The sequence below is a fragment of the Toxorhynchites rutilus genome, chromosome 2 (assembly GCF_029784135.1).
Source record: "Toxorhynchites rutilus septentrionalis strain SRP chromosome 2, ASM2978413v1, whole genome shotgun sequence".
NCBI classification, from domain to species: domain Eukaryota; kingdom Metazoa; phylum Arthropoda; class Insecta; order Diptera; family Culicidae; genus Toxorhynchites; species Toxorhynchites rutilus.
This window is the reverse complement of record NC_073745.1, coordinates 224,503,661-224,530,203: the sequence shown is the minus strand read 5'-3', so window position 1 is coordinate 224,530,203 and position 26,543 is coordinate 224,503,661. Positions and strand designations below refer to the sequence as shown.

The 26,543-nt window shown below is 37.5% G+C and overlaps 1 protein-coding gene and 1 pseudogene across 1 annotated transcript in view; both read right to left on the bottom strand.

The window, feature by feature from the left end:
- Window positions 1–26,543, bottom strand: part of LOC129766700 (uncharacterized) — a 321,609-nt gene that overhangs the window by 27,234 nt on the left and 267,832 nt on the right. The gene's annotated exons all lie outside the window — the stretch shown is intronic.
- Window positions 22,584–23,445, bottom strand: LOC129765093 (farnesol dehydrogenase-like; annotated as a pseudogene).

Here is a 26,543-nt window from a genome sequence, read left to right as displayed (position 1 = left end):
TTCATTTTTAAAATTTCGGCAATGGTTTTGTTTGTATTGGTGAATACATCGTTATTTCTTCGACACTGATGCCAGACAACATCATCGAAACAGCTATAAAAGCGTTTCATGGCCATGGAAATAAATAGAATAAAATTGTGTTGATATCAATACAATTATTCTTTTTACGGTTAATGAGTCTATAATCTAAGTTTTAGCAACTTTAACATTGGTTGAGCAAATTGTATTGCAGAGCTCGGACACTGCCACGGTTGCCTATGCTTTCAAAAACAGTAAACGGAAAAGTATTATATTCAATCAAAATGCCTCGGCCAACGAAGAGAAGGGTTGAGGCTCTCCAACGTGAATATGTGAAAACAATACGATCAACGAAGGAAAACATTAAGGAATTATCAACATCGAGTTACTATGCGGATGAACTTGTTAATACCAAAAGAGCCCCAATTCGCATGTGTTATAAATTTGCTCATGTTACGCTCGCGTATAATCGGAATTTCACTTCATATACAAATGCACCTTCTATATATATTTATATTTTCAATTGTTCATCGGAACATACCGTTCATACATTTTACTTTAGTATTGAATTGTTATTTTTTTCATATGTATTCAAAGACTCGTGTCAATGAAGCGCCACACAGTCTGATAAGTGAATTGATCTATTTACGTGTGCTTTGCTCTTCTCTCACAAACACTATTGCCCCATTTTTACACGCGGTTTTACCTATACTACTACAAACAAAACAACTAAATATACACACACTTATCTCCGCTTTGCGCTCTTCTCAACAGAAACCCTTTCTATTAATATTTCTGGTCACGATTAGCTTAGCTATTATCCTGGGTAAAGATAGTTTTGCTACTGTCATGCGAAACCAAATCACACACAAAATTCCTGAACATTTATTTTATAATGATTGCAATGCCAGAGACATCAGCGAGTAAGTAATTTGATCGCGTCCACAGCTCAAAACGAAGACATGTTGTAACAGGTGTATAGCTGTATATGATATGTATTTAGCTTTTCATGTGTAATTTCCGATTTGTACTTATTGAAGGTTATATTTATTATATTAATTATATTTATAAATTATTCAATTATTTTCGTTTTTTATTTATTTATAGAAATCTTTATTTCTCCGTTGTTAATTCTTCGTTATTTATCATGTTAGTTCTTCTTCGTCGGTCCATACGTTCACACTTGCCATAATTCAAGGTTCACTTCCGCCAATTAAATTCAAATACGCTTCGCATATTCAAATAATTTGTTCGCCAGAAAGTAGGCAATCCGATAACTAGAGCACCGTGGATTTTTCCATGCACTTCATTACTATTTTCGATCATTTTCTTCTTCTGAGAGATGATTGGTCACAGCGAAGTTTGTCTTGCTAAGGTGACTCAGCCGAAGGTCGCGTCCTATTCGTGCCCTTGAGGGAAGGAGGAAAATGAGAAGGTCAAATTTGGGAAGTACTCGCGAAAGCAGTATAGATGTTTTAAGTGTCCACGTTTTTGAATTTCGGTCTAGACAGCAACCGAAAGATCGCGAGTTGTCGCGATTGCTAGCTACTTAGCAGACTTCCAAAAATCTCCAGACGTTTCTCGTCCATTTTGTCTCGATGCGTGAAACGTTCTGGAAGTGTGGACTTGGTCGCGAACGTGTAAGACTTGTGGTAAAACGTGATAGTTTTCTGAATACTCATTGTCCCTCAATGTTTCAGTTCCCGTGTAGCTAGGTATAATAGTTTGAAAACTAGCTGACCAGTACGCTTTTAAGCAAATAAAACAGAGGTAAATTTTGAATGGTGCTCATAGTGAACTCTGATTAATTATATCTCGTCGAATAGCCGTTCGACGGCTCTTTGTCTAGGATAGACAGTCATCGAGGCAAAACACGCGGACGACAATACCGCCGAGCTAGTTGGCTCGCTACGACAATTAGCAGAAACAATTACCCAAGCTGAACCAATAGCTACAGCAGCGACCGTTTGTCATCTCCGGCGAACAGCGAGGCAAAAGCGAATTCGAAACTCGCAGAGAGACACAATCGTCTACTATAAGCTAAGTGTCGAGTGCCGTGAGTAAATTCTCTGTGTTTTATGTCCGTGTGCACATGTGACGTCCAAAAGCATTGAGTAAATGAGGGAGTACAGATTAAGGAACAAAAGAATGAAAACCTAGGTTAGAATAAATGTTATAGAATTGTAATAAATGCGTTTATGTTAATTATGGAGCTAGTATAGATCTCCCGAAGGACATTGTAGGTGGTGATGCTTCAGGAATTTTCGCGTTCGTGTTTCGTTTAGTTAATTTTCAAATTGTGTAGTGTTACGTTCCCCCTTCAGGGACGGAGGCGACATCGAGCGTATAGATTGGGAAGTGTTTGGAGAAAGCTTTTATAGTGAAGCACTAAGCCCTAGCCTCCGTAGTTTAGGGTGGAGTTCGGAATTGTGGACGTTTAGGTTTGAAATTCGTAAGTCTGACGCGGGGAAACGACATCTCCGATGTCTCTCAAAAAGCAATAGGACCTTCTGAAAGATGAGTCTCACAAGCTGGGCAAATCGAGCACTGGCGAGTGGTCCTCTCATGAGGTGGCGCATAAGCCACTCGCTCAAAGGGAACCGAATTTGAATTCTTTCAAGACCACGTGATTCGGTTTGCGTTTTTAAGCTAGCGTTGTTTTCATTACCGGTCTACACCGGACCGCTACAATGTGATAACGCAGAATAAGGAAGAACAAGCGATATTTATTGCGACGCAGACTTCAAATCATTCCCCTTCGTTGCTCGCCGATAAGTTGCTCGTTATTGACGGCACGGGTAGAGAAGCTCACAAATGAGCAGAACTAATGTATGGGAAAACGGAAATGCTTCTAGTTTTCCTTAATTTAAACCGTTTACACACTGGATTGTACTATATAGCATAACAAACAAATCTTAAAGAATTTCCGATTCGTTTGGTATGTAAATCACCAAAATCCGTTTGCGGCAAAAATAGTTATTAACGTTAACTTTATTTAAAAAAAAACGTGACTTGTTTTCTGATTTGGTACTCTTAATCAATGACGTAGTTCTACGTCAAAAAAAAGTTCAATGCTTCTGCACGCGCTCTTATAAAAAATCAGTCGTGATTTAAACTGGTCATATGATAAAGAAAAAATATGATTATGGGTGCTTGCCAGCATAGTTTCAAAAATCGGAGAGGGTCAGGTCAGCGCCCGGCTGATTTTACGTGCAATTGCTATTTGAGCAAATATAACAGCTACTCCACATTACAGTTCGCTTGTCTATTTTACACCCTTGGGCCTGATTACCCCATCTCGCACTAGTGATCTCGTTTCTGCATCTTATGGGGCTTGCTTCTCGTTGTTACCCCGCCAAGCGAAATTAGCAACAGTATTTCAAACGGTTGCTGTTGCTAGCGACTGCCGTCGAAGATTAGCATGGATGAAAGCAAAAGTGCAAGCCAAATAGCGAGCGAAAAGTTAATGTCGAATCGAATTAGCGCTGAACAAATTCGAAACGAAAAAAAAAGTTAAGAGCATGAACTTCTGTTACCCCGTACAAGGTTTCAATTCCTGGCGCAGCTATCCAACTTTGTGGGATACTTGCAAGGTTAAACTGTGAGTGCCTTTTGCAGACGGACCGAAGATTGCGCGCTGTTTCTTATCGTCTTCGCGACTTTTTGGCCCCTTATCTGATGGGCTCGAATAACATTTCAATAGACAGAGCTCTAGGAAGCGTGGGCGGGAGATGCCTCCATGCCTAAAACTCTGGCGAAACCAGAGTGCAGTTTCGTGCGAGGTGCAAGCACAAGTCTGCATTCTGCGCAAGAAATCGAGAAATGTTTTAGCAACTGTGGGAAGGTGGCATTTTTTGCGGCTGTCGGTGGTGATTTCGTGCAGCAACCGCGTTTAGTCTCGCTAATTCCCTTCAGCGCCCTTACTTAATTATGTTATTTTCACCGAATTGTTAATTCGATGCCCAATGCCTCTTGCGCTTCTAATTGTGTAGATGAGAGCAGGAGGATGTGATCTTGATACTTGCTATTTCTGCTGAAATTGGAAAGATGTGAAACGACTGAATTGTTCCGTTGAAACCAAATTAAATTTGAGTTAATACTTGATTTTTATTTAAGTTTTGAAGTTCGTTGTGAGATTGATACACTACTGAACAAAACATGCAAAAACAAAAAAACAATATCAGAACTGTATTCCTAACCCTAGATATAATGAGGTTATCTAAACCACGATCATTTGTGAACGACACATGTTGTGTGTGCAAAAAAATGCTATGATTGCATCAAATATGCACTCATGTACCTCCTGGGTCGCATTGTTCTCGATTTTTGGTGAATTTATTGAACATAATAAATTTCCATATCTTTTTGTGGTCGCGCTCGCCTGAGAAGATCGATTTTGGTTTTTTTTAATAAAAGAAAATTGAATTTAAATTTATCGCCCATATAGAGGCCTCGTTTGCCTCGAAGCCATCGTGGCCTCCAGCGTGAGCTTCTGTCATATCACGGGACCATGGTGACATGCAGGCCACCAGAATTAGACTCTGTCACTCCAACCCATGAAGAGTGCATTTTTTTTTGCGCTCGCGCTATTATTGAAAATTATGATTGATGTACGAGCTTATGAGCGGCCGTAAACATGTTAAACGAAAATTACCTTTCCTCCGTGTGGACACAGCCCTTGCGAACAACAGCCATTGCGGCCACCACAGCCACAGTGGGTCCAATATTTATTGAGCGGAAAATATTGATTTGCTCTTCGGTCCCTTCTTTTCTACACTTTGGGTGCTTTGTGTCCTCTGGGATCGTGGGAGAACTCTACCAAGCAACAGACCGTGAGCTTTAAAAAAGCCATCAAGATGAGAATTTTTGCCACCACTGAAGTCAATTAATTGCTCCGTCGGTGTTTTGTTGTTTTGAGTTTTTTCTTAATTTAATTCACAGCCATCGATATCGGTCAAAAACCGCAGAAACGATAAGAGCTGTTTGTCTGATCAAAATTCAAATTCAGTTATTGTCATTCATAGAATTGTGGAAATTACGTTTGCAAGCTTTCATGGAATCGTTCGTGAAGTGGTTGTGCCATCTCCATTACCATTCCGCTGTGCTAAAGCGTGAGCTGCATTGAGGAGCTATGTGTATTTTCGCAAGTTTTGTGGAGTGGAGTGCAATTTTTTGTGCGTGAAGGTTTACCAAGGTTTTCAAGAAGGTCGAATAACGATAAAAACGTGGATTGATGAAACTTTGGAAAATGATACAGCCATTCCATGCCAAACCGATATACAGGTAGGACTCGATTATATACAGACTCAATTATATGTGATTAGCTGACCCGGCAAACTTCGTCTCGCCCAAAATTTATTTTTCGCTATCACATCCATGTTTTCTTACTAAGCGCACGTTCATGGGTCCAATCGCAGAACTGTTCATTGATTGATCTTTTAATCTACCCTTTAATATTATGTTTTACTATAAAATTTCAGTACTTCTACCAAAACTTTACATTATAATATCATATTATTTTCAGACACAGTTTTCGTGCAAGATTTTTCATCCACTTGCAAATAACATGTTTCTCCGTTACATGGAATAAATGTTTGATACAGAAAATATGATAGAATGAAGCATTAAATTGGACAATTCCTTTCTCGAGGTTTGCTCTTATCAAAACATTCAGCAATTCATTTTTTTATATAGATAGAAGACGGTATAGGAGTGCGTTTCATCACATAAAAATCCATTTCCACTTTCGAACGAAGATCAATTTCATTAGCGCAAACATCAAATGGACTAACTTGTCAATGGCTTGTCAATATGTAATTGTAGAACACATGCTAATTGAATTTTTCGAGTTTTCCCATTTTCCTTCAGTTTTTCGAAAGTTTTCAATTGTTATGTTTGGTTGGAATATGTGAATTATTTTTATGGAACCCCCTCTCCTTTCCAGAGGAGGAAGGGGTGTCATATCCTCATAGAAACATTTCTCGTACCCAAAAACCCTCACATCCCAAATTTGGCTCCATTTGCTTGAATAGTACTCGAGTTATGCAGAAGTTTGTGTTTCGTTTGTATGGCAGTCCCCATGCCATGCGCTTGATTAGTTCTCGAGTTATGCAGAAATTTGTGTTTCATTTGTATGGCTTGATTAATTCTCGAGTAATGCAAAAAATTTTGTTTCATTTTTATGGCAGCCCCCCTGAGTGAGGGGGAGGAGTATCTAACCACCATAGAATCATTTATTACATCCTTACATGCCAAATTTCGTTACATTTGCTTAATTAAATCTCGAGTAATGCATTAATTTGTGTTTCATTTGTATGGCAGAACCCCCCCCCCCGCTGAGTGAGGGGGGAGGAGTATCTTACCACCATAGTTTCGTTTATTACCTCTTCATTTATCATGAAAGCGCGGATGAGCGGTGTCACCAAGAGCCTGTTTGTGCACCTTAGGCCAGAAGGGAATCCATCAGGAGGAGAGTGATGCCACAAATGGTTCCCCGGGAAGATCTCGAAGCAGCCGCTACACACACACACACACACATACACGCGCGGAATTCTTTTCGTTTGGATGCCATTCAGCATCGAGAAAGATCCGGAAAATAATCTGCCAGTTCCTCTAGGAATTTAAAAATACATTCATGTGAAAGAGTTTATTTGAATGTTTTCTATCCATGTAACAATGTGACCAAATATGTTTCAATCAAGTGCTATTAACAGATGGTTATCGAAGTAGCATTAACCACTGGTGGGCTTCCAGTATCGAAGAAAATGTGGAATTATCTAATCGTTACTGAAAATAATCTGCCAGTTCCTCTGGGAATTTAAAATTACATTCATGTGAAAGAGTTTATTTTAATGTATTCTATCACTATGACCAAATACATTTGGTTTTGTGATTTTTCAATCAATCGCAATTAACAGGATAGCTTCTGAAGATTATTCTTCCCCATCAGTAGGATATTTCCATATCCAATATTGTATGCGCCCGCAATCGATTATTGCTCAGTCGCCGAAAGTTCCGAGCTCAGAGAGTTCATTCCCCTCTAGTTTGCCTTCCAAATTGCCATCGTAAACCACGCCTTCAATCGATTCAATCACGCACAAAAAGCATACTGAGGCGATATTCTGGTGGTGAGACGCATTCATTTTTCGTGAGGACATCGACAAGACAACATCGTTGCTGAGGGTGCTGGACGGCGAAGGATCGAGATCTGCCCTGAAACGCAAGCAGTTTGTTTGAAACTGTGAGGGAGCACAGAGAAGCTTATCTGCCAGTTCCTCTGGGAATTAAAAATTACATTCATGTGAAAGAGTTAATTTTAATGCTTTCTATCGCAATTAACAGGATAGCTTCTGAAGATTATTCTTCCCCATCAGTAGGATATTTCCGTATCCAATATTGGATGCATAAAACCTTGTGCCTCCAACGTAACGCTCTCGTTTTCGAAGTTCTCCAAATATTCATTCATTCAGAATGAATTCAGATTCAACTTCAAACAAATGATCTCTAAATCAACGATAGTCCTACGTCACTCCTGCGGTTATACCATAGATATAACCCACTTCCTGTTTGACTTATTTCAAGAAGAAATGTAACCTTCCAACGTTAGATGAATTTTTAGTGGCTATTACATGTACAGTGGGGTAAAATCGTGATTTTTGAAGATTTTGCTTGAATTTTCACCAGAAATTGTTTATACCGATTTTACAGCCAAATTAAGAAAGATAGAAGTTGGGCGTCAAAGAACAAATTGTAGAGCGATTAAAAAACTTCAATTCAATTGATAGAAACAATCTAGTTTAATATAATTTTTTAGGATAAAATTAATAATAACACATTAAAAATTACTAACTTTGAAGTTTTTCACTTCCAAAATGTTAATTAAATCCACTAATTAAGTTGTTCTACTACTAAATCATGTATTAAATTTTCTCATCTTTCAAATAAAAGCATCATAATCGTCTTCCATAGCGTACTTTTAAATGTAGAGCCAGTTTGAGACAACAGAATCAGAAACCAAAAAAAAAGTTCTATAGCTCTGTCATTGTTGAAATTCGAACATATGCGTAGGAGTATTTTTTTCATCAGTCTATCTCCTCTCGAGAGAATCTGGATAAATTAATTTTTTTCATGTGCGAAAAGTGTTTTCAGCCTTTAAGGGGATGAATCAAAAATAAAATTTATTTTTTACTTTCAAAAAACGAAAAATACATGCACAAAAAATTACTTAGACTTTTGTGAAAAAAAAATTATGCCTGGCAAAAAAATATATTATGTTTTTGAAATTATTGATTGCATTCGTTTTTTGTTGTTTTCATGGCTTTGGACTAGAGGGCTTTATATTTTTTTTGTACTTCTTTCTTGAAAGCTGAGGATTTTTTACATAACATATCAAAAAATCAGAGATGTGATTTTTTTCCTTTTCATGTTATGAATTTTAACCGATGAATAATAAAGTCAAATTCTTCCCCCTGGACCGATTCAGACAATAGACATATCAAATTGAAGCGAATGATCTAGTCTTCATTGAAAAAATATTATATTTACGAAAAATTTTGATTTTCGTTCGAGCAATTATTGATTGTATTACCGTTCTGAATCATATTTCGGACACTTAAGACATTTGATGCAGAAAACAGATCTAAACTTTATGCACAAGTACTATTTGGTTGAAATTTGTTAATTTCAATAAGTTTTCAAGCTTTCTACTTTGGTGCCTATTTGATTAAAAACATCAACAATTATTGAATAAAAACGTTTTTCAATTGAAACGGATAAGAATCAAATTTCGGACAGAGTGAATTCAAATTTCGGACACTCGGTTTGCATAACGGTTTCTTGTGATTTTATGCTCAACTTGTATTTCTGTACAATTACTAATGCAATAAAATGATCAAACATGAGAAAAATGAAGTGTTCGGGTATTTTGGTTATTGTTTAAGGTAGATTTGAAGATGTTTTTTTCATTTTTTGAGTGAATGAACAATCGGTCCCTTGATGGTGGTAACGGTTCTGAAGCAATGGCGTGTCGCAGAACGAATTCCTAATAAGATTTTGAAACTTTAGGACAACACCTAAAGCGTTACATAGGGGATTTAGAAAATTCGAAAAAAAATCCAAAATGGCTAAATCAGCCGATTAATTCCTGAGATATCGATATCATCAGCTGAAAGAACATGGTTTCCAGAAAAACGCGTTCAAAAATTCGTACAAGAATACTATATCCCTTAAGGTGATCTCATACTTTTGACTGTAACATTCCAACGAAATCGAATATCGAAAAATCGTTTTAGGACAAAATTTGTGAGGGCATAAGCTTCCCAAAAATGCAAAAAAAGAAAATTCGATTTTTCGACCTTCTTGACCGGGGTCCCCTCTTTACCGCAATAGAGCCTGTTTTGATTTTCATCTGTTTCGTTCGTCTCTCAACAAATATATTCTATTACTATTAATTAACATGATGTTTATTGATATTAGTTACAATAGTATGTATTTATGTATCTTAAATGCGCTTTCATCCATCCGCTTCCATCTGCTCACATCCGCTTTGCATGTTGGCCAACACTGATGCTGAGGAGTTCCTGAGGATTTTGGATTTTGGGTTGCAGCAGTACGGATATATGATCCTGCTCGAATGGCATCCAAAGCGTCTTCAACTTTGTCATTGTTGTATTTACGCTTCGCATCCATAATAAACCTGAAAACACACATTGTAGTATCTCCAATTTTAATTGTCCGAAATATGAATCGTAGGAAAAAAATTCGAATCAAATTTCGGACATTTTATTTTATAATTTTGAGAAAAAAAATACAACATACTTCATTATGTTTTATAATCAACTGTGAAACACTTACCAAGCAATAACAGTTAACTGATAACGATGATGATCAGGGATGAAACACGAGAGAAATTGAACTATTAATAAACGGTTATATTCTACCTGCTCACGCTACGCGAACGTCAAAAACAAACAATAATGAGTAGTGCAGTTAGATTTTCGCCTACTATGTTATAATTTAAAAGGAAATCTAATATAAAATGATGGTGAAACCAAGGGGATAATCTAAAGAATCAATTGCGATATTAATTTCACAGTTATATCATCAGGGCATTAAGCATTTCAAGATATTATTACAAAGTGTCCGAAATATGATGCTGTCCGAAATATGATTCAGAACGGTAGTTTTTCATAGTGTTCTTGGTTAAAGATAGAGGGCGCTATATTTTTATGTTTTATATCGTTGCTAGGAAACCGAAAAAGTACTGATGGAACCACGAAACTTGGCGAGAGTCAAGGTGGACATTCAACTACACGACGCAGTGTTATCACTTTCCTTCGCTTCAAATTTATCTGCTGAGAGCAGTAGCGATTTTACTGACAGAATTATGGCTATACTTGATAATGTGAATACGGTATCATAATTAAATTAGACGTTCTTTTAATCATCAAAAAGTTTCTGTTTGTTTCAATATAAAAATTCCTTAAATGCTTCGATTTCACTCAAACTTCTTTCCTTGAGCTTCCATTTTGCTTCAATTTACACAACACACGCCACAGCGATAAAAAAGCGATTGCCAATAGACACTGAAATGATCAACGAACTCGGCTGTCTTGTAAATTTCAGCCGTATTCTCCAGAGTTGGCCTAAAGTCACTCACCGGGCAGAAATTTGAGTCGAATGAGGAGGTCATCGCCGCCACGGAGGTCTACTTTCCAGACCACGAGAAAACGTATTTTTCAGATGAATTAAAGAAGTTGGGCCATCGCTGGGTCAAGTGTATCGAGCTAAAAGGAGACAATGTTGAGAAATAAATCGCCCCTTTTCCAAAAATTTTTGTTTTTTCTTGTAGGCTAAATACTTATCGGACTGCCCTCGTACATCCCGTTCTGTCTCATAAGACTCTTGAAAAAGTTTCCAGCAGTTAATTCGGGTTTATTCGTTGTCAGTTACTCGGTTTGGAGTAAATACCAAACGATCCGAAGAATTACGAACGTATTCATACCACGAAATTTTCATTTGATTTGTACCCGGTTTTACTGCCGTTACTTGCACCAATTTATGCGAGTGTGAGTAGAACAAAACCAAACACGTGAAAAAGTCCTTTGCGTACTAACGAAAACAATTATCAGAAGGTTAAATTAACACGGAAAAAACGAAAAAAAAGCGAAAGTGATCAGCTTGGATACATACGATTAACAAGAATTCATCATGAAGTAATTTTTACTTAATTGTATGGAAGAGTTTTCAACTATATTCTTAATTTTGCTCATATGATTTCTTTCAAATCAGACTGCGGGTCGGATGAACAACGTTGGAGGGCCGCATGCGACACGCGGACCGCAGGACCGCTTTAAGGTAATATTATATTATCTGGCACGTAGCGTAACCGGCACGGCACGTTTCATGCAAGACAAATATTATTGCGTGTGTTTCAAATGTGCATGCGTATATATAGCGGAACGGCTCCGGACATACACAGCACGTTTCAGGCAAATGCATGAAGGAATTCTCGAAAAGAATATTTTGCCGGTGCCGGGCACGAGCTACACGGGCGAGTAGCACCATACATACAAATCAAACGTCGAAGTTCGTGGTATGGGTGCGATCGTCGCTCTTCGGTACGACATCGGTTCAATCATCAGTAGCATTTCTCCGCTCCGTCTGCGCTGTCGGTCCCTACAGAGAAGTTGCTATGCCTGATGATATGAATACATCATGTATTTGTCTGCCGGTGTCGGTACGTGCCGTTAACGCTACGTGCTGGATAATATAAAACGACCTGGTGGTTTGCAAAGGGAGCTGGAATAGATCTCACTTTCGCTCTCTGATGTTGGAGAAAGCTTCACCGAGCTAATAAACATCGCGTTTGAGAAAGAGCGAGATAAGCTTATCACATCTTTCGACGAGCTTTTCAAAGAGAAGTTGGCATGCTTCGAAATCAGTGTTGCCAAAAAGTTGGAAAATATGAAAAGTTTATTCTCTTGAAAAATAAATGTTGACAAAACCTTAGCGGTTATGAACAGGACAGGCGACAGGTAAGTCCGAGCTCAATTAGTGCTAATTTGGGGACTCCGAGCAAAAGAATAATATGGAACAATAAAAATAATAATACTAATATTGAAAGTTTCGCGAATGTCGTTGCTCGTAAGGCTCGTCCAGTCATTGTGATAAAGCCAGTAGAGTCTGACAAAAAAAAAATGAAACAAGAAAAATGTTGAAGACAAAATTAGTTCCTAAAATACACAAAATAGAGAATTTCAGGAACGGGAAAGATGGGCTGATTATTGTTGAGTGTGCTGCAGGGGATAATATTGTGCAAGTGTAAAATGGAATTGAAATCAATCTTGGAGAAGGGTTTAGTACTTTTATTTCAAAGCCAATAAAAGAATTTGATAATTATTGGGATGAGGGTCGATATTCCTCTGATGTTTTCATTGACTACAGAAAGAGTCAAAATAAAAACGTTTCGATCAAGGATGTCAAGGTCGTTCCTGAATACGAGAATCCACGCTTGAATTATAATAAATACAACACGATAATTGAAGTTGACCATGATCCTTACAAAAACCTGATGACTGCTAGTAAAGTAATTGTCGGGTGGGATAAATGTAGCGTGGTTGAGGTCTTTAATGTTTTACGCTGTGTTTTAAATGTGGAGAATTCTGGCATAAGAGTACAGATTGCAAGAAAGAACGAACATGTTCAACGTGTAATGAGAAACATAAAACATTCGAGTGCTCATCAACTGAATGGAAATGCATAAATTGTTTCAATGTTAATAATGGACAGAACTTGAATTTAGATGAAAATCATCCAGCTTAAAGTACCCAGTGTCCTATCTATCGGAGACTGCTCGAGAAGAAAAAAGCAACATTTTTCAAACCAAATAGCAATTCAGAAAAAAAATATATGTGTGAATAAGTGCACCCGTGGCCGAATGGTTAGCATCTCACATTATCATGCCGGGTTCCCGTTCTGACCGGGGAATTTTTCTTCAGAAAAATTTCCTTCGACTTGTACTGTGGTCACGCGTATTTTAGAGCTTGCCCCTCGGAATACATTCAAGGCGTGTTATTTGGCGTAAGAAATCTCAAATAAGTATTAATAAATGACGCTAGTTAATGCATACGTTGAGACGGCAAAAGTTCCACAGGGAACGTTAACGCCATTCATGAAGATATGTGTGAATAAGTTAGCAATGATTTATCTGAATATAGCTGGGCTTTCTGCAAATTACGCAGAAATGCGATATCTTGTAGAAGACATGAGTTCTCAGATGGTTTTGACGTAGGATTACGTCTTTCGCAAACATATTGGGATACAAATTGGAAATCGAAAATCGAGTATATTGTGAAAATTGTTCAATTTCAAACGCTTATTGCTCAGTCATTCCATCATGGATTGATGAAATTTTTGCATCAATCGATTTCGGCACTCCATAACAATTTTTACACTGAAGAAAATAATATATGTCATAAAACTAACTACCGAACAATTGACGGCGGCGGTTCCCTAAGAAAGACATCAAACCCAAGCTACCTAGGGGAAATCGGCATTGCAAATACAAAAAAGTGAGGGGAGCTTTTGCTCCCACCGAAATGTGTTCCCTAACAGAGACATCTAAACCAATCGACATTGCAAATATATGCAAGTCGGGGGCACTTTTGTATTGCAAGTAGGGTGAGTGATACGATTAATTCTAGCAAATAAAATTTAAATTTGGAACTTTAATGTTGGTTGCTTCGTTTAATTTCATATCAATGACCGATCGTGTATTGTGAAAAATATAGCACAAGTGTAAGTGTAAAATTGTATATATGGTAGAGGAACTGGTACAAATTCGGTAACCCATTTTGTTTTTTAGACTTAGCTCTTATGCTTAGCCAATGTTCGGAATTTCTTCATATTACGTCAGCTTATGAAGGGATCTATTGCGGACATTTCCCCGCAAACCGATTTCAAAAATCTTTATTTGGCTCGGAGCTTTGAAGTGAAACAACTCAAATTCGAGTACCCGAGATGCCTGGGTATAAATTTGGCACCCCATTTTTTTTATTTTTCCAAATTAAAAGAATCGTCCTGAAATCACTGAAAAATGTATTTTTTGGCATTTTCATACAAAATAGAAGTGAAGTACACTATCTTACGTAAATTAATTCAACTTTGACGAAAAAGCATGCAATTTTACAAAACAAAGAGGAACAAAAAACGATTTTTTCAAGAAAAAGTGAATAAATTTCATCTCGATTTATTTCTAACTAAAAAAGAAAAGTAAAGTAGAATTTTGTTGCATGGGCATGTAATACTTAGCATAGTGTATCATCAACATTATGTTTACATTGGGGTGCCAAATTACCCGCATACCGAATTTTCACTTTTGAATGAAATCTATGAAATTTGTGATAAAAATCTCGATACACTTTTCAAATTCAAATTCGTTGAAGAACATCAATTTCTTGATTCAAATCAGCTTTAATATTTTAATCGGACGCACATGAAAAATTTTCGAAATTTCAAAAACAACAAAATTTGAATTTAAAAAAAACAGACATTTTGGGTTTTTGGCATCTGACGTTTGTCACTACATTACTAGAACACTTTTTTTATTCACCACCAGAGTGCGCTCATTACCGCTGGAGATCCGGTGGGTACTAAATTACCCATGGGGTACTGAATTTGTACCATCTGGCAGTTGTGTTAAAAATAACTTGATATATGAAACGATTTTTTTCAATTTTCATAAATAAAAACCAAGGTGTGTTCCCGCTAGAGAACGGGTCGTTTGGTTTAAGCTGTCTGTTTTGTTGTGTTCATTTTCACCCAAGGAAAATTTATGCGACGAGAAAAATTGGAAAAGTGCAGAAATATTAGAAAAAGTGATTTTCCTTATGCTCTACATATAGGATTAGGTGTTGTTAGTCCAATTAAAATTCGCATTGGGTTGAATAAACACTCAGTAAAAATTATAAAAGAAAATTACCTTTTCCATTTCAAATATGTTTTCTCTATATTGAAGTAACATGTAACATGAGAAAAAATGATAATTGTGTTCGTTATTGGTAATTATATTATATTACATTGATGAGTTTTTTTTCTTTATTTCATCCATACATAACACAGGAGGCATCTCGTCTAGAGTCACAGAGGGTGTTTTCATCATATCTCACTCCACTTCGGCATCGTCTATCTGATACGCACCATCTAAAGACTAATTATCATCCTTCTGTCATCATCACTCGGTTGTAAACACTGGTGGAGTGAACAAACAATACCCAACAACCAAACAAAACGGCTCTTTTCACGGGCATCAAATCATTATCAAAGAGTTAAAAAATGTAATTCTTCAAACATATCCAAAATCAACAGATAGCCTAACGGAATCCTACGTCAACCATGCGGTCGTGTCTCGGACACAACCCTCCTGTGACTTTTTCTTTCTGAAACTCACATAATCGATGGAGAATCATATGATCAGTACAAAATTCCGGGTTATAAAGTTGCTTTTCGCTTGTCGCACTCCAAACATACTGGAGGTGTTGCAGTTTATGCAAAAGAATCGGTCAACATTCAACATTTTGTTAAACGAAGCTGTTGAAAATAACCAGTTCCTGGCTATTTCAGCTAAAAGAGGCATGCAGATGGAACATTATGGAATTATCTATCATTCCCCCAGTCCTAATGACCAGCGTTTCCTAGAAATTTTGGAAAACTGGTGGGAAAGCAATGTTGATTACAGAAAGTTAAATATAATTGCTAGTGATTTTTTTTTCACCCTTCATTTTAACATTGATTGGCTTAATGTCCGAAACTCGAATCAATTGAAACAACTATCACATTACTTTAACCTCAAGCAATCTGTTAACCAAGCTACTAGAATATCTAAATATAGTAGAACTCTAATAGATCACGTATATTCAAGTTTCGCTACCGTCCAGTCTGCTACAGAGCTCAAATTCAAAATAACTGATCATGAGACAATTTTTGTTCACATTGAGAATGGACAGGATGACCGTGATGGAAATAGAATAAAAATGAAAAACTGGAATAGATATTCCAAAGAAGCCATGTATCAGCTTGTTTCGAGTAGCCTGGATTGTGCAGCAATGACGGAGAATCTGAATGATAAAGCAACTGTTCTGACCGATATTCTGAGAGAGTGTACCAATAAATTAGTGGTTGCAAAATATATTGGATTAAAAAATTCGAATGGTACTCTTTTGATCTGCTAAAAAGAGATAAAAAGTACAGAAAAGAAGTTTTTAAAGACCAATTTAGAAAATGATTTGAATATGTACACTATGGTGCCAATGAATGTATGGGAAAAAATCGACCCTAAAATTTCAAAAAGTTACTCTATAAAAAATGTTCACCACCTCGAAAAAACACCCTATGCCAAATATCAGCTCAACCGGATATCTTTTAACTCAGCAAAAGTGATGGGTGGAAAACAATCTAGTCTACAATTGATATTAATCGGTTGTATCATTTCGCCAGGTTCACTGACCAAGTCAATACTTTGGTTGATCAGCAGAACACTATTGAGGAAATAACTATTGAGTTTACCGGCAATAGTTTAGTCTGATTGCTCTTCTGACCCTTCGAAAACTATGGATCGCGGTACACTATTTTTAGAATTTAATATTTTTTCAATAATTTCACTAGTTCTTTTCTATTTTTTTGATGTCCATCGATTTTCCTCTATATACATATATTCACCTCTAGTCTTTTTCAAGGCCTGTGAATATATTTTCCGTGCATTAGGGTGCCAATGAAAATGGTCATCTCGAATTTCAAAAAGTTACCTCATAAAAAATATTCACCACCTCGAAAAAACACCCTATGCCAAATATTGGCTGTCAAAAAAGATCTGCGGTATTTTTTTAAATTTTCATTTGTTCATAAAATTAGTTACAATCATCTGTTTTAAGTCAAATATGCGCCGTTTTGTTCGATGACTTGTTTCCAACGAGATGCCAACTTCATAATACCCCTGTTATAGAAGCTCGCTTCCTTATTGGCAAAAAACTCGGATAGCCAATTTTCACAGGCCTCTTTTGTGGCTAACTTCTGACTACCTAGCTCGTTCGCCATGGACAAAAACAGGTGGTAATCACTTGGTGCAAGGTCCGGACTATACGGCGGATGCAAAAGAACCTCCCATCCGAGCTCCCGGAGCTTCTGACGCGTCACAAAAGAAGTGTGTGGCCTGGCGTTGTCCTGATGGAAGACAATGCGGCCTCTGTTTATCAAAGATGGCCTCTTCTTCATGAGTGCTACCTTCAAGCGGTCCAGTTGTTGGTAGTACAGGTCCGAATTGAGCGTTTGGCCATAGGGAAGCAGCTCATAATAGATTATTCCTTGACAATCCCACCAAACACACAGCAGAACCTTCCTGGCCGTTAATGAGGGCTTGGCCACCGTCTGAGCCGCTTCAGCGGGCTTCGACCACGACCGTTTGCGCTTCACGTTGTCGTAAGTGACCCACTTTCCATCGCCAGTCACCATCCGCTTCAGAAACGGGTCGATTTTGTTGCGATTCAGCAGCGATTCACATGCGTCGATACGGTCAAAGATGTTTTTTGCGTCAACGTGTGTGGCACTCATACATCATAGCTTCATTTTGAATCCAAGCTTCTTCAAATGGTTAATAACGGTTTGATGACTTATCCCCAGCTCTTGGCCGATGCTACGGCTGCTACTATGCCGGTCTTTCTCGGCTAATTCAGCGATTTTGTCGCAATTTTCGACGACAGGCCTTCCGGAGCGTGGCGCATCTTCGACGACCTCTACACCAGAACGAAAACGTTGAAACCATCGTTGTGCGGTGGAAATGGAAACTGTATCGGGTCCATAAACTGCACAAATTTTATTGGCAGCTTGAGATGCAATTTTGTCTTTGTCATAGTAGTACTGTAAAATATGTCGGATTTTCTCTTTATTTTGCTCCATATTTGCGACACTATAACTCACGAACGACTTAACCAAACAAAACACTGTCAAGGACTATATTATAGCGCGCAAAAATACCTTTCCAACAAGCTATAGTATGACTCGATACAATGAATACAACTAGAACTACGCGCTTACAACGACACCTCGCGGAAATACCGCAGGACTTTTTTGACAGCCTAATATCAGCTCAATCGGACTTAAGGGAGAGTAGTGCAAAGCGGTCAAAGTTTGAGTTTTTTGAAAACAAAAAATCACCAAAGGGGGAAATCGGGGTTTTCGAGAATAACAAATTTTGAAACCAAATGTCTTGAAATTGCATGAAACGTCAAGATCTAGTGTCATCTGCCAATAAAAATAGTTATCTCGATTATGCTACGAAATGTTGATTTAAAATATACCCTATGCAAAATATTAGCTCATTCGGTCTTCATTTATTGGTGTCGCAATTTTAAGAAACTTGGCATCAAAAGTTTTTTTTAGAAGCTCGATTTTCGGTGATTTTTCGTTTTTCCAAAAAAACTCAAATTGTAACGTTTGTGACACGAGTGAATGAAGTCCGAATGAGCTAATATTTTGCATAGGGTATATTATCGTGCAAATCAACATTTCGTAGCAAGTTCCGAATGAAAAATCGAGATAACTATTTTTATTGGCACCCCAAACCATACTTTTCGTTTCGAACTCCGAAAAAAAACCTAGAATGCCGATTTTTGACATAACAAAAACATTTCGAGATGACACTAGTTTCATGCAATTTTAAGACATTTGGCATACAATTTTTTTTCGAAAACCCTGATTTACCCTTTATGTTTGCCCCAGAAAGAATGACAAAAAATTTAAAGAGCGTGTTTTTTCGGAAGAAATATCAATAACTTTGAGTAAAGTTGAGATATTGACAAGTTCTGCATCGAAAAATAATTGTATTAGTAAGCTTTAAAGTCTTTCGAAGACAGTTTGCATGTAAAATTTGAAATATTAAAGTTAGAGCAAAAAAACCGTTTTTTCTCATGGTGATCCCAACGTAACTTATAAAAAGGCGCTATATCGGTTAATTCAAGAGATAGAGAAAAACTTTGTTCTACAAAGATGTCTCAAATAATTGGAGCTACAACATTGTCGAACTATGTTTACATGCTAATATATATATATATATATATATATATATATATATCTATAATGATAGGAGAGTAAAATTTTTTTTTCATCGACAATTTTGGTCACCCTATTTTTGATAACATGAAAACGAGCGCTCTATCATGAGTAACAACTTTGTCTAAGACAGTTTTTGTCTAGAGAATAACAGTCAAGCTCTATATGCTAATTTCCACTTAAATGCATCTCCTGGACCATTGTGCAATGGTTTGGAAGGAATCCCTTGTGATTTCGATCCCCAAAGTTAATGGTATTGTGACATTGATTTGTTCACGGATGATACTGTCCTATTCATCGCAGCTAACGATGTAAAAGAAACCGAGGAACACGAAGATTTGCATTCTCTGGCTCAGAGGCTTAATTTCAAACAATTGAAATTGAGTGTTGGCAAAACAAAATACATGCTAATTTCTTCAGCAAAGTACAGTATTGACGTTAATTTTAAAACATTGCGGACCGCTCACGAGATTTCTTGTGTTTCGCGTTCCGTTTATTACGGATGGATCACGATATTTCGTGTTTTCTACACTTGATGGTCAAATTCTTGGTCTGCCAAGAATCTAACATGGCCTACCGATGACTCGCCTTCGTCTCATCCACACCGAAGGAAACGATCTCATTAGTGGAATCCGAACAAATGAAGCGTACAAGTTTGCCCCAAAACGTGCGGTCCTTAATGTGTTGAAATTGATTCTGAGACATTAGAACGCGTGAAAGAAATCAAATACTTAGGAGTTATCATTGATGACAATTTAACTTTTAAGTCTCATATTAATAATGTTATCAAGAAGATTGCCAAAAAGTACGGTAAAAGTTTTGTCGTTTGAAGAAAGAGTTGACAATAAATAGTAAAATTAAGTTATATAAATCATTGGTCACACCACATATAGACTTTTGCTCGTCGAATTGAAAGAGGAAATGATGTTCATAGATACAATACTAGAAACGCGGATGAACACCTAACTTAAATTCAGTAGGTCACAGAACTCGTTGTTATACAAAGGAATATATTTTTTCAATTCGATGCTCAGAGAAATAAAACGAGTGGCAACAATGGCAGAGTTTAAAAGAATGTGTATTTCCCACGTGAAATCTGTTTTGTAAAAAGATTTTCGAAAAATTTTTGAAAAATAATTTATTTATATTTACCAATTATTGAAATTTAAATTTTTTTTACAGCTATCTCAAACTGTCATGTTCGTACTGATGATGATGATGTTTTTTTTTAATTGTTTTGTGTAGAGTATTAAAAAAGAAAAAAGAAAAAAACCAACGTTGTCTACGAAAGTTCGAGCCGCGCGCGTTCGGTGGGCCTGGACTTATGTTAATAATGAACAATGGCAAAAAACTGACAATTTGGAAACTGGAATTGGGATAGCTCATTCAGAATTATCGTAAACTATCTTCCATCAGATGGTTATATCGAATATTTCTGATTATAGATCTCTTTTATGTTCTAAGTACAAACTTTTGGATATTTGGTTCAATTCCCAACCAGTCAATGATTTTCCCGGGCAGGAAATTCTCTTGACATGCCTTGGAAAAAACTTTGGGCCTGAAGTTGAGACTATGACTATGTCAATGTCGATATGGATAGGAACATTGATTGTTTTTTCGCAGTTTATGCCTATTCTTAATGTTCTATTAATAGATATCTATGATTGCAACAGATCCAGTTCGCTATGTTTTTTTTCATAGTACTGGTTTCTTGATATGTTTTAAAATAAATATTATCTATAAGATAAATCGTTCTGCTGTATCCTTTGTAGGGGTATGAGATATCATCATCATCATCTTCAACGACATCGGACGTAAAGAACATATTTTTCAGTGGTGAGAGCTGTGTTCTTAGGTAAAAACCCAAAGATGAAAGTTTGATGCTGCCGTCGTCTTGGACATCACCCTTCTAATTATTCAGCTATTCCATGGTAAACCGATATAATGGTTCTCAGATTTCCGTGGAAAGCGGTAGTTTTGTTCTTTATCGAAAAATATTGAACCCGTATTGCTTTTTATTAAGGTGACCATTTCTATTTTAGGGTAATCCAAATCATTTTTTTCTTCTTTTTTTACGAAAATTACTTTTTCCAAAAATTCAAAAACATGTGGACTACTGGACCGATTTTGATGATCAACATATCAAATCGAAGCCAATTAGATAGTCTTTTTTGAAAAAGTATCATACTTGCAAAAAGCTTGGTTTTTGTTTTCGTAATTATTTATTGCATTTGGTTTTTTTTAATGGTTTTCATGGTCTCGGGACCAAGGGCAATATATATTTTATATATCTCCTTAATTGCTCTTAATTTGGTATAACGATCATCAAAATCTGTGTAGTAGTTCAAAAGTTATGAATTTTTGAAAAAAGATATTTTTGGAAAAAGAGAAAAAAAAAGTTTATTTTTCGGACAACCCTAAATTGGAAATGGTCACCCTAATAAAAAAATAAATAAAGTTCCATGTTAAAGAACTGCTGAGAGAAAAGATGTTGTCTTCCACCATGACAACGCGAGACCACGACATTTTTGATGATTTTTCTCAGATATGAGTGACAATTTCATTATGCGGTAAATCATTGTTTCACCAAAGGCAAAAACTCAGCATGCACTTCATAATATATTACAATTCAACACATTGACCTCCTGGGAGTTCCATTCGCCTTAAAAGAAGCCCTGCTCGTTCCATTTCAGATCAATCGTAATTATTCGGAGTGAAAGAGAAAAGAAATAGTGTGATTGATTCAACAACATCTCCCAGGGATGCTGCCGATAAAAATCGAAAGTTCGGAACACACTCCAAAATTTAACCAACCAAGCCGCAGTCAATTAAATTACAATAAAAGCAGACCACGGTTCGGTATCATTGCATTGCTACTTTCTGAGAGAACCACAATTCACGCGGCAAGAGCAGGGAAGACGCCCGTCCAAAATCATTATCTGCCAAAAACTTGTTTGTTGCTCCGGTTGGGTGCAAAAAAACAAGCTCATTAATAAATCTTCAGGGAGCCGTCAAGCGAACAATTTCCTTTTACGTATGGAACTACATTGGAAATGGTCGGCAAAAGTGCTGACAGAAAGAAACTTTTTTTTTTTGCGCTTGCGCCAAATTTTGTCAGTCAGGGTCAAAGCATACATTTACATGCGGAACTAATTGGGCAGAACCGGTAGGTCGGAGAACTACAATCATTGCTGGAGGGGGTGTGCTTTCGTGTTTGGTGCCAGGATCGAAATTGGATCGGACATTGAGCACCAAAAAGGAACCTTTACCGCGAGACAATGGAAATGAGACCACGCGGAAAGATTCCACAGGTGAAACCCGACTCGGAATTGAAAGTATAAATTAATAATTGTTGGCACCTGATGCTTTCACATTCGAATGGTTTTATTTTATAGTGGAAAGATCCCTACAGTTCCGCCGTTATATGATATGAAAATTAGACAAAAAACTTTAAACTTGTTCGCTGTCTAATTCAGTCCATTTATTTGTGTAAACACAACTAGTTATCCATTTAGAATTGTTCCCCGATCGGTTTACTGATTATCTCATGAACTTGCACTCGCGGAGGTGTTCCTAGCACATACAAAATAGCATTTGTAATATCCACAGCATCCAGGAGTGGCATATCCGAGGACACAAGTTCTTGTGGTAGTATCTCAGTTTGAACAGCACCCGGACTTATGCTCTGGAATGATTTTGAACATATAAAAGTACACTGATAACATGAAATATCATCAACCTACCGTAACCTTTATGTTGGTACCTTCTGCTCTCAGCTCATTGCGCATTGTCTCAGTAATCGCTGTCACAGCAAACTTCGAGGCTGGGTAACTATTCAAATGTGGTATTGGTGGAACCATATGACCGGCAACACTGTTTATATGTACAATATGACCATCAACAGAACGCTTCACGACTACACATCACCAGTCCCATCACATTGGTATCGATGACCTCGCGCAGCATATTCGTATTTCCGGCCGCAATCAGATTCGTCTGTCGGGTGATGCCAGCGTTGTTGATCAGTACATCCACTCCCCCAAACTTTTGCTCGATCGATTGGAAGGTTCGCAAAATTTCCTCCTCGTTCGATACATCACATTTCATGGCATTCAAACGATTCCTGACGGATTTATCCACTTCCGATTTCAGCGCTTCAACGCGTTCTACTCGGCGAGCCAAACCAATAACAATCATTCCAGCTTTGACAAGTTCCTTTATTGTCGCGGCGCCGATCCCGGAACTCGCACCGGTCACAACGGCCACTTTTCCTGCCCAGCGTTCCATTTCGGTGCAGTAGCTAAGATGCGTCCGATTGTTGTCAGTTTACACTATGAAATGATGCGAATTGCGGCACGTTGTTACGTTCATTATCATTAGGGGTCACTACTTAACAGAATGACGAGGTTTTTTTGTTATATGATATATATAAAATGTAATATTTGTTCTGCGGAACGACTTGTACACATTGTAGCCTGCCGGCTATTGCTGACATAACTGCTTGAAATTTATCTCAAACAAATCGCGAATGACTTCTGGTTGCGACGATAATTCATCACCATCCGTTCTATACATGAATGAAAACTTTGTTTACGTTGCATTCGACACATTTCGCATCGATTCAAGAGGTGTGATTGATGAGTTTGTGGCTCCCGTGGCCGAGTGGTTAGTGTCATGCATATCATGCCTGGAGTTTCGGGTTCCATTCCTGATTTTTTATGACAACGAATTTTCGTCTGACTTGTTGTTGTACACGCGTTTTCTCGAACTCGCCACACAGAATACAATTAAACCGTGTCAATTAAAATAGAAGCAAACCCAAACTAGCGTTGCCAGAAAACATTTCATCTTCGGCAGAAAAAAATGCTTTTTCGTGTCCTGAAGCGTCAAATGAGAAAATAAAATCATCTGTTTCAAAAGCTTTGAAATGTTTGTATCTATGGGAGTAGATATCTCTTTCTTTTTTCTTTTTTCATCTTTTTTGAAAAAAATCCAAACGATGTCAACGGAAATCAAACCGAGGCCGGCTAGAATGCAAGGCTGTTTTACATGACCACGATATCCACATAGCTACTGGTGCTGTTGGGTAAATGCGTTACATAGAGATTTTTGTAAATCGGAAAAATTTCATGAACGGCGGCCATTTTTGTTAAAAATTGGTTATTTTTCATGGAAAACCGCTGTTTGGAAGCTCATAAAAAATCGAAAAATGAAGACATCAAAAAATGTAACGCTTTAAATAATTCATTTTTACATGCTGATGAAAAAAAAATCAGCCAAATCGGTCGAGTAGCCTGAGATATCGGACCACCACACAGTGGGGCCGTTCTGAAAAAAGACGGTCAAAAATCTTTCCTCGTCTTTCCTTACATTTAAGAGCTTGGGTGTCTTCAGAAAAATTGTTCAGATTGTTGATTCGAATAATTTGGCGGTTTCATTTAAACTCTTACTAAGTTACAGTGAAAATTAAAAACTTTTTATTCTTACGAGATAGTTGAATTATGTCTTCAGCAACATTGTAGAACTATAAATTTTCAGAGATATAACTATTTTTCTGGGGAGACTATCTCAAAACTAGTTTTTCAACTTAAGTTATGCCTAAACCACATTATATCAACTCAATATGTTAAACAAAGTTTTAGATAAGATGAAAATAAAGGGTGTGTCACATCAAATTGCAAATTGCGGAAAAAACGCTGTAGAAATTCGCCCAGTAGACCGATCCTTTTGAAAATTTTAGACAGTAAAATAAAAACTATTAAACAACTTTTGGCATTTTCTTTTTATTCATACTTCGAGCCCAAGCCCGTATGCTCGCACCTTCCTCTTTACCCCGTCCATAAGGTTCTGTACAACGTCAGGTTGTAGTTTTTTTTGAACTGAAATCCATTTTCTCTTGAAGTCCGCCTCCGATTTGACAACTTTTGGGTTCTTCCGGAGGGCCTGCTTCATAATCGCTCAATATTTCTCTATTGGGCGAAGCTCCGGCGCGTTGGGCGGGTTCATTTCCTTTGGCACGAAGGTGACCCCGTTGGCTTCGTACCACTCCAACACGTCCTTTGGATAGTGGCGCGAAGCGATAGATATATTGGATAGTTTCTGCTTGCGAATCTCCTCCGGAACGCTGAATTTGTCCTCTGCGGAGAAGAACAACAGGCCCGGCAGCTGACGAAAGTCCGCTTTGACGTAGGTTCCGTCGTCCATTACCAGACAATGCGGTTTCGTCAGCATTTCGGTGTACAGCTTCCGGGCTCGCGTCTTCCCCACCATGTTTTGCCTTTCGTCGCGGTTAGGAGCCTTCTGAACCTTGTATGTACGCAGGCCCTCCCGCTGCTTGGTCCGCTGGACGAATGAACTTGACAAATTCAGCTTATTGGCGACATCCCGGACCGAACTTCTCGGATCACGTCTAAACTGCTTAACTACGCGCTTGTGATCTTTTTCACTGACGGAGCATCCATTTTTGCCGTTCTCCACCTTCCGGTCGATGGTTAGGTTCTCGAAGTATCGTTTTAGTACTCTGCTGACCGTGGATTGGACGATTCCCAGCATCTTACCGATGTCCCGATGTGACAACTCCGGATTCTCGAAATGAGTGCGTAGGATTAATTCACGACGCTCTTTTTCGTTCGACGACATTTTTCCAAATTTACAAAAAATTGACAGTGAAGCATGGCCAACGTGATCTATACACTTATATCTGATTATAAGCGAAAGCTGAAGATATAATTCCTAAAAATTAAATTTCTACAGCGTTTTTTCCGTGTTGCAATTTGATGTGACACACCCTTTACATAACTTTGCTCAAGACATTATTGGTGTTAAATGACACCATTGCGATGTACAGTGGTTACAAAGCAGAAATATATCAATGATTAATGATTAATGATTAAATTAAATTTTCAATACTCAACGTCATTTTGTTCGTCAGGGTTTGAAGTATTCGGCAAACTGCTTTTCGAGCTCGGGAACTCTCGGGAACATTACTTTTTATACCCATTTTAACAGCACAAATTACTCAATTTTACTCTGTTTTCTTCTTACTTTATCTGCTATTGATGTTTATTTGCATTATATTAATATATAAATCAATATCTGATTCTATCTCATTATCAGACCTCAAATTTGAGTTATTTTGCGGTAGTTTTATTGCAGTTGGTGATAGCAATTATTGCTTTTTTCGATTTTCGTTTTCGCAAGCTCTTTGATAAGCAGTCGGATGTCATAAGCAATCTTACAAAAACATCCTGATTACTGATCTCTCTGCAAGTTGAATTTTGAAGGTTTAGAAACGCCGTTTATACGCCTTTTCTTGATATGTGTGATTTTTTTTCAGAATTTTAGCAGTGTTCGAGGTACAAAAATCTTTATATTTCTAAAATTTTGATATTTTTTATTAGAATTTTGAGACTTAGTACGGTTTT